Source organism: Equus quagga, chromosome 15 (genome assembly GCF_021613505.1).
Source record: "Equus quagga isolate Etosha38 chromosome 15, UCLA_HA_Equagga_1.0, whole genome shotgun sequence".
NCBI classification, from domain to species: Eukaryota; Metazoa; Chordata; class Mammalia; order Perissodactyla; family Equidae; genus Equus; species Equus quagga.
In genome coordinates, this window is record NC_060281.1 from 38,740,582 (window position 1) to 38,752,620 (window position 12,039).

The following is a 12,039-nucleotide window of genomic DNA, read 5'->3' on the forward strand; positions in this document are numbered from 1 at the left end:
CCTCATCTTGAACTTCCAGCCTCCAGAATTGTGAGAAATAAATTTCTGTTGTTTAAGCTACCCAGTCTATGGTATTTTGTTATGGCAGTCTGAGCAGACCAAGACAATGCCCAAAGAAGAACAGATCTGAATGAAATTGTAATGAGAAATATTGAATTAAAAACAGGGGAAAAGCAAAATAATAAATAACAAAAAGAAAGAAGTAAAAATAGATAAGTGGGTAAAATTCAAGATGGGAAAGAAGATCCAACAAAGAGATGACAATGCAAATCCCTGAAGAAGATCAAGAAAACAGTGGAGAGGTGATGTCACCATCATGGGAAAGTGAACTTTCCCGTAATCTTCCCCCTCCAGCATACAAGGAAAAAAGATCTGCACTTCAACAGAGGACATCCAAACACAACACAAATAATGTCGGAGAGACACATGCAGCCACACGACAGAGGACAGAGACGCTAGAACCCACCTTGGTGAGGTGGAACGGGGTAAGAGAAAACTTCACTCCCCCCGCAAAAGACTGCAATCCGGAACCGCGAGAGGCCTCTGCGAGGGAAGGAATGGGGGAAAGGGTGTTCATCCGTGGGAACATCAAGGATCCTGGTGGGCCTATGTAGCCTAGAGGGAAGACCTCTACTGGGGTGAGAGCTTTCGCAGGGGGTGACTTCATCAAGCCAACACCCCAGGAGAGCAGATAGCAAGAGCAGAACAAGAAAACCCCAAGAACACGCAGGAGACATCATCTGTACCCGCAAGCGCCCAGTGCCTGGGATCTCAGCTGAAGGCCGAGGCCTCAGAATACATGGCTCTTGACCCCCACCCAGTGGCAATATGAGGTAACTGCAACCAAATAATACTAAGATGCATAAAAACAGAGCTGCATTATATCAATGTCAATCATTACATCAAATCTCCAGACCAGAGATAAAATAACAGGTACTCAGAATTCAGTCCTGAGGACACAGAAATATGTAATCTAAATGACAACAAATTCAAAATAGCTATCATCAAAAACTCAATGAGGTAAAAGAGAATGTAGAGAAACAATTCGACGAGTTCAAGAGCTACTTCACAAAAGAGATTGAAACTATAAAGGAGAATGAATCAGAAATATTAGAAATGAAAGACACAATGGAAGAAATAAAACAAAATACAGAGTCCCTAAATGCTCCAGTGGACATCATAGAGGAGCATATCAGCATAATTGAAGATAGACATGTTGAAATGTTCCAGACGGAGGAGAGAGAACTAAGACTAAAAAGAAATGAAGCAAGTCTCTGAGAAATGTCCAACTCCATTAAGAAATTCAACATAAGAATAATAGGTATTCAAGCTGGAGAAGAGAAGGAAAATGGAGCAGAAAGCTTGTTGAAAGAAATAACAGCATCACATCAGTGATATTGGACTGTAATTTTCTTTTTTTGTTGTTGTCCTTGTCTGGTTTTGGTGTCAGGATAACGTTTGCTTCATAGAAGGAGTTAGGAAGCTTCTCCTCCTTTTCAATTTTTTGGAAGAGTTTGAGAAGGATAGATATTAAGTCTTCTCTGAATGTTTGGTAGAATTCACCAGAGAAGCCGTCTGGTCCTGGACTTTTATTTTTTGGGAGGATTTTGATTACTGTTTTGATCTCCTTACTGGTGATTGGTCTATTCAAATTCTCTATTTCTTCTTGACCCAGTTTTGCAAAGTTGTATGATTCTCAGAATTTATTCATTTCTTCTAGATTATCCAATTTGTTGGAGTATAGCTTTTCATAGTATTCTCTTGTAATCTTTTATATTTCTGAGGTGTTTGTTGTAATCTCTCCTCTTTCATTTCTGATTTTATTTATTTGAGGCTTCTCTCTTTTTTCTTGGTGATTTTGGCTAAAGGTTTGTCAATTTTGTTTATCTTTTCAAAGAACAAGCTCTCAATTTCATTAATTTTTTATATTGTTTTTAGTCACTATTTCATTTATTTCCACTCTGATTTTTATTATTTCCTTCCTTCTGCTGATTTTGAGCTTTATTTGTTCTTCTTTTTCCAGTTCCTTATGGGCACTGTTAGATTTTTTATTTGGTATTTTTCTTGTTTGTTGAGGTAGGCCTGAATAGCTATAAACTTCCCTCTTAGAATCACTTTTCCTGTAGTCTATAGATTTTGGCATGTTGTATTTTCATTTGTCTGTAGGTAATTTTTGATTTCTCCTTTGATTTCTTCATTGACCCAGTTGTTGTTCAGCAGCATTTTGTTTAATCTCCATATTTTTGTGGCTTTTCTAATTTTCTTCTTGTAGTTGATTTCTAGTTTCCTAGCTTTGTGGTCAGAAAAGATGCATGGTATTATTTCCATCTTCTTAAATTTATTGAGACTTGGCTTGTGGCCTAATACATGGTCAATCCTGGAGAATGTTGTACATGCATTTGAAAAGAATGTGTATTCTGTGGTTTTTGGGTGGAATGTTCTGTATATATCTAAGTCCAGCTGGTCTAATACATCGTTTAAGGCCAATGCTTCCTTATCGATCTTCTGTTTGGATGATCTATCCATTGGTGTAAGTGGAGTGTTAAAGTCCCCTACACTTACTGTGTTTCTGTCTATGTCTCCTTTTATGTCTATTAGTAATTGCTTTATATATTTAGATGCTCCTATCTTGGGTGCATAGATATTTACAAGTGTTAGATCCTCTTGTTGGATTGTTTCCTTTATCGTTATGTAGTGTCTTTCCTTATCTATTGTTACAGTTTTTGTTTCAAAGTCTATTTTGTCTGATGTAAATATTGCTACCCCAGCTTTTTTTTCTTTGTCCTTTGCATGGAGTATCTTTTTCTATCCTTTCACTTTCCGTTTGTTAGTGTCTTTAGGTCTGAAGAGTGTTTCTTGTATGCAGCATATATATGGGTCTCGTTTTTTTATCCAATTGGCTACCTTATGTCTTTTGATTGGAGCATTTAGTCCATTGCCATTTAAAGTAGCTATTGATAAATATGTATTTATTACCATTTTGTTACTTTTTTCTAGATGTTTTAGTAGCTCTTCTCTGTTCCTTTCTTCTTCTCTTGCTCTCTTCCCTTGTGGTTTGATGGCTTTCTTTAGTAACATGTTTGATATCTTTCCTCTTTCTTATTTGTTTACTTACTACAGGTTTCTGGTTTGTGATTGCCATGAGGTTCCTATATAATATTCTACACATATAGCAATCTACATTGAGTTGATAGTCTTTTTAGCTTGACTTCTTTCTAAAACCTCTACTCTTTTACTCTCCTCCTCCCACATTTTGTTTTTGAAATCATATCTAATCTTTTGTTTTTTGTGTGTCTATCCATTAGCCGCTTGTCATTGAAATAGGTAATTTTAATACTTTTGTCTTTTAACCATCATATTATCTTCATAGATGGTTGATCTGTCACCTTTACTATATTTTTGCCTTTATCAGTGATTTTGTTGCCTGGTTGTTTTTTTTTTTTTATAATTTTCTTATCCCTGTTTGTGATCTTCTCTTTCCAACTTACATAAGTCCCTTCAGCATTTCTTGTAGAATTGGTTTCTTAGTGATAAACTCCTTTAATTTTTGCTTCTCTGGGAAGCTCTTTAGCTCTCCTTCCATTGTGAATGATAACCTTACTGGATAGAGTATTCTTGGCTGTAGGCTTTTTCCTTTCAGCACTTTAAATATGTCATGCCACTCTCTTCTAGCCTATAGGGTCTTGGCTGAGAAGTTTATCAATAGCCTTAGGGGATTTCCTTTGTATGTCACTTGTTGTCCTTTTTTTGCAGTTTTAAGATTCTTTCTTTATCTTTAATTTTGGACATTTTAATTATAATGTGTCTTGGTGTGGGCCTCTTTGTGTTTATCTTGTTTGGTGTTCTCTGTGCTTCCTGTACTTGGACATCTGTTTCCCTCCTCAAATTAAGAAAGTTTTCAGCTCTTATTTCTTCAAATAGGTTCTCTGCCCCTTTGTCTCTCTCTTCTCCTTCTGGGACACCCATAATAAGAATGTTAGTGTGGTTGACATTGTCCCAGAGTTCCCTTAGAGTGTGCTTGTTCTTTTTAATTCTTTTTTCTTTTATCCGTTCTGCTTGGGCAATTTCCTCTAGTCTTTTGTCCAGCTCAGTGATCCATTATTCTGTATCATCTACTCTGCTATTCAGTTCCTCTAGTGGATTTTTCATTTCCAGTATTGTATTCTTCATCTCTGATTGGTTCTTTCCTATATTTTCCAATTCTTTGTTGACGTTCTCACTGTGTTCATCCAGTCTTCTCCCAATATCAGTGAGCATCATTATGAGTTTTTGTTTGAACTCTTCGTTAGGTAGATTGCTTATTTCTGTTTCGTTTAGTTCTTTCTCTGGGGCTTTGTCCTGTTCCCTTGCTTAGAATGGATTCCTTTGCCTCATTATGCCTCTTTCTCTGGGCTTATATCTATGTATTAGGTGAGTCAGCTATGTTTCCTGTCCTTGGAGAAGTGGTCTTATGTAAGAGATGCCTTTTGAGGCCCCTCAGTGTGGTTCCCATTTGTCACCAGTCCAAATGATCCAGAAATGACCCCTGTGTGGCCTATTTGTGTCCTTCTGCTGTGGCAGGGTTTCTCTTACTGCAGATATCCTTGAGTCTAGTCTTTCCCTCCCTGGCCCTCTGTTTGTAAATCAGGTTTGGGAAGCCCCAGCACCATTGGCTACAAGGTCTAATGGCACACTCCTGTTTCATTTTTCCTGTTAATTTAGTAGGTAGCAAGTGCAACTAGTTGCTAGGCTCAGGGGCTTACACTTGCTGTAGGCCTCAGGCCTGCAAGGCTGTCCTCAGCTCTCTTAGGATTGTAGCTGAGTGGGGCTGGATCTATGCACAGGAGCACTCAATTGTTTCAGGCTTCAGAAGGTGGGGCCAATCCTCTTTGTGGCTGTTTGTGAAGCACAGATCTTCTTCCACTGATAATCCCCACCCCCTACAGTTCCACACACACCATCAACACAGTCCTGATCTGTGCACACTTCCCATTGCCCTAGAGTGTACCCAGTCACCCCACTGTAGAGGCCTCGACCTCTCCACCAATGCCCCCCACAGTTCACACAGTCCTCACACAGGCCCTGCCCCACAGAGGTGGACACACTCATCTGCCTGTAGAGGATCAAGGCACCCAGTCACTGCAGGCTGAAAAGTAGCCTGAGGGCTTCCTGTTGGGTGGGGCCAGTCCTTAGGGCAGGCTGCCTGCCCTGGCTGAATTGGATTAAATCTGTGCTCCAGTGGGTATGGCAGACCCCTGGGCTAACAGGCCAGGAGAAGAACTTCAATGGTGTCTGCCAGCATCTGTCAGCATGCCTGTATTAGGTCACAACAATGGCTACCACTAATGTCTCAGTCTCTGGAAAGGTCTCACCTCTCACCAAAATGCACCTAGAGCTTACCAGATGAGTCTCTTTTCACAAAACAACTGTGCAGCTTTCTGTCTGGTGATTTTATGTTGCTCTCTGAGATGAGTAAATTTGTGCATGGGCCCTTTAAGAGCCAAGTTTTTTTGGCTTTTATCCAATAGCTTTTTGGGGGTATTCCCCCATTGCAGTTAATAGCCAGGAAAGCCAGATTGTAGGACACTCGTCTCAGTTGTGTTGAGTCTGAAGGCTGCTTATTATGGTATCAGGACCCTGCTCAGGTCCCCACTTCTCCAGGGAGGGCTGCATACCTTAGGGTGGCTCCCACATGGTGGGCTATGACTCCCCATGGCTCACAAAGATGGATTTTTTTTTCTCTCCCGGACTTTCTGCTTCAGTCAGGACTGTCCCTTTGATGGGGGATTCTTTTTATCCAGTTTTCAGTTTCCTCTCCAGGGTAATTTTTCCAAGAATAGTTGTAACCTGATTGTGTTCATGGGAGGAGGTGCGTTCAGAGTCTGCCTGTGCTGCCATCTTGATGAGATCTCTGCATGGATCTTTTAAATTTCATTTTCCAAGTGTTTGCTGCTAACATATCTATATATATCTAATTGTTTCTTGTGTTGACTTTGTATTTTACTTTGTAGAATCCTTAGAATTTTCCAAGAATTAAATTATATCATCTTGAAATAAAGAGTGTTTTCTTTTCCTTTGTAAACTTTATATCCATTACTATGTTATATTGTCTAGGACCTCCAGTACAATCTTGAACAGAAGTGGCATGATAAGAAAGCATTGCCTTCTTCCTAATATTATGGAGAAGGCATTTGGCATTTCATCATTAAATCTGGTAGTAGTAGGTTTTTATTGTACGTGTCTTTTGTAAAATTGGAGAAATCCCTTTTATCCTTAGTATGCTGAGAGCTTTTATTCATGAACAGGTGTTGAATTTTATCAGATATTATTTCAGGATCTATTGAGATGATCCTATGGTTTTTCTCCTTTCTTGTTTTAATATGTCAAATTACGTTGATTTTACAAAGATAAATATACTTGGCTTGCATCCCTGGGATGAAACCCACTTGGTCATAATTTATTACCCTTTTCTATATTCTCAATTCAATTCTCCAATATTGTGTTTCAGAATTTGCATCCATGTTCATGAAGGATATTATTTTCTTGTGATTAATTGATGAATTCTGGCAAAAGGGTATGTTGGGTTCATGAAATAAAATTGCAAATGTCCCATTCATCTCTATTTTCTGGTAGATTTTGATTAGAATTGGTATTACTTCTATCTTAACCGTTTGATACGATGTACCAGTGACTACCATCTGAAACTAGGATTTCATTAAGAGAAGCTTTCTGACTATGAATTCAATTTCTTTAGTAGGTATGGGACTACTCTGAGTTGAAATTCTGATTGTGTCAGTTTTGGTAATTTGTAGTTTTAAACGAATTTTTAAATTTAATGTAAAACTTCAATAGGTATATCATATTGATATTATTGCCTTATTATCCACTTAAGATCTGTGGCATCTCTAATGATAGACTCTCTTTCTCTGCTAATATTTATAGTTTGTTTCTCCTCTTTATTTCTTGATCAGTTGTGCTAGAGATCTGTCAACTTTACTAATATTTCCAAAGAAAGAACTTTCCGTGTTGTTAATTTTCTTTATTTTGGTATTATAATTTAATGATTTTAACCCTTAGTTTTACTCTTTCCTTCCTTCTACTATTTTGGTTTGAATTTATTCTTTTTTTTCTCTTATTGATGTGGAAATAACTGATTTTTAAACTTCTCTTTTTCTCAAACATAAGCATTTAGTGCTCTTTATTTTCTTTTATACATTGCTGTATATACATTTTCTTTTGTGGATTTTATGATGTTGTGTTTCCATTACCATATAGTTCAAAATATTTTCTTCTTTGACTCATGGGTATTTTTTATTTCCAAATATTTGTGGATTTTCTTGGTATATGTTATTGTTTATTTATTATTTTTTTAAAGATTTTATTATTTCCTTTTTCACCCCAAAGCCCCCCGTTACATAGTTGTATATTCTTCGCTGTGGATTCCTCCAGCTGTGGCATGTGGGACGCTGCCCCAGCGTGGCCCAATGAGCAGTGCCATGTCCACGCCCAGGATTCGAACCAACGAAACACTGGGCCACCTGCAGCGGAGCACGTGAACTTAACCACTCGGCCACAGGGCCAGCCCTATTATTGTTTATTTTTAATTAATATTCTGAGAAATTTCACTTTTAAATTTGCTATCCCTTATTTGAGGACTCACCATATGGTCTGTTTTGGTGACTATTTCATTTGTACTTGGCAAGAATGTATATTCTTCATTTCTTGGGTGTAATGTTCTACAAATGTTCATTATGTCATGTTGGTAGATAGTACTTTTCAAATGTTCTACGTGTCTTTTTATGTTTTTTATTACTTATCTGGAGTAGGTTGTGCTGACCGTATGCACTGAATGCCTGAAAGCAGCTGCTCTGCATATTATATTAGTTTCTTATTGCTGCTATAGCAAAATACTACAAACATAATGTTTGAAACAACCCAAATTAATAACCTTACAGTTCCAGAGGTCAGAAATCCAAAACCATTTTCACTGGGCTAAAATCAAGGAGTCAGCAGGGCTGGTTCCTGCTGAAGTCTAAAATGGAGAATCAGTTTCCTTGCCTTTTTCAGCTACCAGAGGCTGCCTACATTTTTGCCTTATGACCCCTTCTTCCATCTTCAAAGCCAGCAGCATAGCATCTCTTCTCCTCTCTGACCCCTGCTTCCATCCTTTCATATTTTCTTTTATTGTCATCCTTCTACCTTCTTCTTGTTAGAACCCTTGTCATTACATTGGGCCCACCTGGATAATCTAGGATAATCTGAAGGTCCTTAATTTAATCACACCTGCAAAGACCCTTTTATCATGTACAATAACATATTCACAAGTTCCAGGAATTAGGATGTGGACATATTTGAGAGGCTATTATCCAGCCTACCACATATATTTTATCCAGTTCACGATTTTTTACACCACAAGGCCAGGCCTTGTACAATTATTCTATCATGGCTGGAATTGGTTGTATTTTTTTTAAATCTTTACAGAGAACTTTTGTTTTTACTTTGTCAATTGTCTTTTACTGTATGTTTTCTCAATTCATCCTTTTTTGTCTTCCTTGTATTTTCTTTGGGTTTGATTTCCTCTTCTTTTTCTCACTTTTTTGAGTTGAAAGCTTAGATTGTGTATTTTTGGGCATTCTTATATTCTGTAGTGCATTCACATCTATAAATTTCCCTTTTACTTTAGCTACATGTAAGTTTTAATATGGTGTGCCTTTATAATTATTATGTAGTAAAAATATTTGTATATCCATTGTGATTTCTTCCCTGGTGCCTGTGTCATTTAGAAGTGTGTTGCATAATTTCCAAGCAGGTGTAGATTATCTGGTTACCTTTTAATTATTGATTTCTAGTATAATCCACTCTAATCTAGAAAAAACTTTGAATGATTCTAGTCCTTTGAAATGAGACCTGCACTATGACTCAACATATTGTCTATTTTAGTGTGTTTTCAAGGAACTCTTTTTTTTTTAATTTTAGTTAAGATAGTGTACGTTACATCCCTAGCTCTTATTTATCTTATTTTTGACCATCTTTGCCCATTTAGTCCACCCTCCACCCCCTGACTCTGGCATCACCAATTTGTTCTCTGTATGATTTTGTGGGCTTTTTTTTTTATATTCAATGTGTACGTGTATGATTACAGTATTTGTCTTTCTCTGTCTGACTTATTTCGCTTAGCCTAGTGCCCTCAAGGCACATCTATGTTGTTGCAAATGGCATGATTTCCCTTTTTTTATGGTGGAATAATTTTTTAAATCCATTTATCTGTCAAAGAACACTTAGGTTCCACGTCTTGGCTATTGTAAATAGTACTGCAATGAACATGGAGGTGGAGATATTTTTTTGGAGATAGTAATTTTGTTTCCATCAGCTAAATACCCAGAAGTGAAATTGCTGGATCATATTGTAGCTCTATTTTTTATTTTTTTGAGGAACTCCACACTGTTTTCCATGTTGGCTTCACCAATTTATATTCTCACCAGGACTTGTTATTTCTTGTCTTTTTGATAATACCCATTCTAACAGGTGTGAGATGATATCTCATTGTGATTTCAATTTGCATTTCCGTGATGATTAGTGATGTTGAGCACCTTTTCATGTACCTATTGACCATATGTATGTCTTCTGTAGAAAAATGTCTATTCAGATCCTCTGCCCATTTTTTAATCATATTGTTTGGGATTTTTGCTATTGAGTTGTATGAGTTATATATATATTTTTGCTATTAACCCCTTATCACATATCTGATTTCCAGATATTTTCTCCCATTTGGTAGTTTGCTTTTTGTTGGTGGTTTCCTTTGCTGTGCAGAAGCTTTTCAGTTTGGTGTAGTCCCACTTGTTTATTTTTGCTTTTGTTCTCTTTGCTTTTGGTGTCAAATCCAAAAAATCATTGCCAAGACCAATGTCAAGGAGCTTACCCCCTATGTTTTCTGCCAGGAGTTTTATAGTTTCAGATCTTGTGTTCCAGTCTCTAATCAATTTTGAGTTGATTTTTATGTATGGTGTAAGATGGAGGTCTAGTTTCATTCTTTTCCATGGAGTTGTCTAGTTTTCTCAGTGCAATTTATTGAAGAAATGATCTTTTCTCCATTGTATATTCTTGACTCTTTTGCCATAAACTAATTGACCAGATAAACTTGGGTTTATTTGGGAGCTCTGTATTCTGTTCCATCAATCTATGTATGTATATTTATGCCAATATCATGCTGTCTTGATTACTATAGCTTTGTCATATAGTTTGAAATTAGGAAGTGTGATTCCTCCAGCTTTGTTCTTTTTTCTCGAGATTGCTTTGGATATTCAGGGTCTTTTGAGGTTCCATCCAAATTTTAAGATTGTTTGTTCTATTTCTGTGAAAATTGCCTTTGGAATTTTGATAGAGATTGCATTGAATTTGCGGATCACTTTGGGTAGTATGGACATTTTAACAATATAAATTCTTCTAATCCATGAGCACATAACATCTTTCTGTCTATTTGTTGCTTCTTCAATTTTTTTTATTAATGTCTTATAGATTTCAGTGTACAGGTCTTTCACCTCCTTGGTTAAATCTATTCTCAAGTATTTTATTCTTTTGATGCAATTGTAAATGGGATTGTTTTCTTAATTTCTCTTTCTGATAGTTCATTATTGGTGTATAGAAATGCAAATGATTTTTGTCTATTGATTTTGTATTCTGAAAACTTTACTAAAATCTTTTATGTGTTCTAACAGTTTTTTGGTGGAGTCTTTATGGTTTTTACACATAATATCATGTCATTTAAAAACAGAGACAGTTTCACTTCTTCTGTTGTAATTTGGATGGATTTTATTTCTTTTTCTTGCTTAGTTGCTCTGGCTAGGACATCCAGTACTATGTTGAATAAAAGTGATGAGAGACAAAGACAAAGACAACATCTTTGTCTTGTTCCTGATCTTAGAGGAAAAGGTTTTATCTCTTCGCCATTGAGTATGATGTTAGCTGTGGCCTTGTCATATACAGCCTTTATTATGTTGAGGTATACTCCCTCTATATCCAGGTTGCTGATAGTTTTTATCATAAAACAATGTTGACTTTTGTCAAATCTTTTTTTTTTTTTGCATCTATTGAGATGATCATATGATTTTGATTCTTCATTTTGTTAATGTGGTATATCACATTGATTGATTTTCAAATGTTGAACCATCCTTGCATCCCTGGAATAAAACCCCACTAGATCATGATGTATGATCCTTTTAATATATCATTCTGTTAAATTTGCTAATATTTTGTTGAGAATTTTTGCATCTATGTTCATCAGGAATATTGGCTTGTAATTTTCTTTTCTTGTACTGTTCTTGACTGATTTGGGTATCAGTGTAATGCTGGCCTTGAAAAATGAGTTTAGAAGTGTTCTCTCCTCTGACTTTTGGACAGGTTTGAAGGACTGATATTAATTCTTCTTTAAATGTTTGGTAGAATCCACCAGTGAAGCTGTCTGTTCCTGGGCTTTTATTTGTTAGAAGATTTTTGATTATTGATTTAATCTCCTTACTAGTAATTTGTCTGTTCAGATTTTCTATTTCTTCATGATTCAAGCTTGTTCATGCATGTTTCTATGAATTCATCCATTTCTTCTAAGTTGTCCAGTTTGTTGATTTATAATTTTTCATAGTAGTCTCGTGATTCTTTGTATTTCTGTGGTATCAGTTGTGATGTCTCCACTTACATTTCTAATTTTTTTTTTTTTGCTTGAGCTCTCTCTCCTCTTTTCTTGGTGAGTCTGGCTAAAAATGTGTCTATTTTGTCTGCTTTTTCACAAAACCAGCTTGTAGTTTCATGGATCTTTTCTATTGTCTTTTTCTCTCCATTTCATTTATTTGACTCTGCTCTTTGTTATTTCCTTCCTTCTCCTAACTTTGGGCTTCATTTGTCCTTTTTCTTCTAGTTCTGTGAGATTGAAAGTTAGATTGATTACTTGAGATCTTTTTGTTTTATTATGAGCTTTCCTCTTAGAACTGCGTTTGCTATGCTCTATAAGTTTTGGCATGTTGCATTTCCATTTTTATTTGTCTGAAGATATTTTTAAATTCTCTTTTG